Source organism: Octopus bimaculoides, chromosome 11 (assembly GCF_001194135.2).
Source record: "Octopus bimaculoides isolate UCB-OBI-ISO-001 chromosome 11, ASM119413v2, whole genome shotgun sequence".
NCBI lineage: Eukaryota > Metazoa > Mollusca > Cephalopoda > Octopoda > Octopodidae > Octopus > Octopus bimaculoides.
In genome coordinates this window covers 55,310,367-55,313,154 of record NC_068991.1, presented here as the reverse complement: position 1 = coordinate 55,313,154, position 2,788 = coordinate 55,310,367, and positions in this window count along the sequence as shown.

Below are 2,788 nucleotides of genomic sequence, written 5' to 3'. Positions count from 1 at the left end.
ATCACCAGGATTTTCGTGATTTTCGTCACTGTTCACAATTATCTTTAAATAAATTTTTTAATGTACCTTATAGATGTAATTTTTGATGCTAAATCCGAATTTGTTATTCATTTATTCCAGAAATATTTTGCAAAAATGTTACAGGTGTTCAAAGTTTGATAATTTTAAGAACTTTCAGCGAATCAGAAAACAGCGCGTTTAGTCAAAACATTAAAATATACACGAGCAAAGTTAACATAGGCGCAGCAGTGGTTGTGTGGTAAGAAGCTTGCAAACTAACCACATATGTTCTGCCCCACTGCGTGGCAAGTGTCTTTTGCTGTAGCCTCGAGCCAACCAAAGCCTTCTGAACGGATTTAGTAGACGGAAACTGAAAGAAGCTCGTCATATGTATATGTCTATGTTTGTCCCCCTACTACCGCTTGACAACCGATGTTGGTGTGTCTACATCTCCGTAACTTAGCAGTTCGGCAAAAGACATAGATAGAATAAATACTAGGTTTACAAAGAATAAGTCCTGGGGTTGATTTGTTCGACTAAAAGCGGTGCTCTAGCATAGCCACAGTCAAATGACTGAAACAAATAAAAGAGTATTGAAATATTCGCGTACAAATTTAACATTTGAAAGCTACGAACAAACCAACAGAAGTTGCTAGAAATAACAGTCAAAACATTAGTCTAAAAAATTAAAGAACGAAAGTTTGCAATACACTCTAGGATTTTATAAAATAAATTATCTTCCTCATATCTCCTTCTCCGCATAAATTCACAAAGATAAGGGTCAACCATGAAATGGTGTGTCCCACACCGGTGTTTATTTCCTACATTCCTTGTCCACATGCGCAGCATCTTTGGTTACTATGGAAACAGTGTAAAATAACCGCTTTTTGTTGCTATGGAAACCGATTTTTTAAATAATCGCTTCTGATTGGCTAAAATACCCAAATTTCGCAATTTTTAAAGGCTAATAACGTTTTAGTTATGGATTTATAGGGAAAATGAAATTCATTTTCATAAGTAGTATACAAAACTTAATCGATATACCAAATTTGAAAACAATTGGAACAAAATTGTAAACAGTGACGAAAACCACAAAGATCCGGTCACCGTAATGCATTCAACGAAAAAAAAAATTCTAATGATTCCAGGATAGGGAGAACCGGTTTCCTTTTTCCGAAGAAAAATAAGAGGTTTGCAGCATATTAGGAGGTTGGGGTACTTGATTCAACGCAAAAAATCCGAGATATTTTTTTCTTGATGAAAATCGTGCTGGTGTACTTCCCAAGGATGGGGAGAGGGTGAAATTTCTGAGAGTTCCACTCTAACCCTACCCCGTTTTCCGGACTAAGGAAAGGGTTTTGTGGCATGTTAGGAGGTCACCGTAATACATTCAAAGAAAAAAAAAATTCCAATGATCCCGGGATAGTGGCGGATCAGGTCCCCACACCTTTTTTTTCCGACTCGAAATAAGGGGTTTGCAGCATATTAGGAGGTCAGAGTACTTGATTCCACGCAAAAAACCCGAGTATTCTCCTCTTCTTAGTGAAAATTGTGCGGGTGTAAGTATCGAAATTTACCGAAATTCCAACTTATGAGGCTGACCTATCCATGACGTCCGTTCACACTCATATATACGCATATATATATTTATTATACACACCTATGGATGAGCATACATAAAGACATGTATATATGCGTGTCTGAGTGTGAATATGAGTGTGCGCGCGTATTCGTTTAGATTGAGGAAATCAGTAATATATGTTATTCTTTACTTGGAAAAGGAAATAAGGGCTTATAACGGGAGGCCATTGTTGGCCAAGATACTGGTAGGGTATCTAGTGTCTCCCATTATAAATTTAAAGCCACTCAAACGAAGTATCAAGTCGAAGACAAAGTGAGATAACAAATCCGAATAACATTTATTCACTGGCTCGAAGTTTGGCTCTCGTTAGCCATCTCTAACGTAGTGTATTGTCCACCGTGTTGTATGTGTGAGGCAGCGAGTTGCTGCTAGTGAGACGAACTGCTTCTAGCGTGAGAGGCGCGCGGGAACAGAGAGGGTGAACAAGCTCAAGAGCTGTCTTATATAAGCGTCCTTCTGGAGAGGTTTACTGTCTTGTTGCGCATGCTCGCCGGAAGGTTGTGAGATCTCGCTCCGGTCTCGAGCAGCTAATGGCTGCCAGCGAGATCTCAATATGGCGCGTCTGTGCGACACTACAGGCTTGTATCAAAACTAAAATGCAAGGAAAAAATAAAAGTATAGCTGTGTGGTTCCGGGTTCAGTCCCACTGTGTAGCACCTTGGGCAAGTGTCTTCAACTACAACTTCTAGCCGACCAAAGCTTTGTGGGTGGATTTGATAGACGGAAACTGAAAAAAGCCCGCCGTATATATATGTAAGGGAACGACCGTGCGAATTCATAAAAGGAGAAATGGTGACGAATGGAAAAACAGGACTCCTTTTATTTAAACGTGTCACACGGTCGAACACAAAATATATATCGATGGATGATATATATAATATGTTATGCGACGATAACATAGATGACCAGTAATGAAAGACCACAACCGTATTAGATGAATAACAGATATATTTATTGTAGCGTTAAAGATGTATGTCTGTGTGAGAGTGTGAATGCGACATATAAGAACATAATCAAAGACAGGCCGTCATGCAATGAAAAGTGTGTATGTGAGTGATACATGAATGTGTATGTGAGTTATTACAGCAGATGGAAAGAGAGTCAATAACACGTGAGCAATTATACCAGATCGTTAGTACACTATAG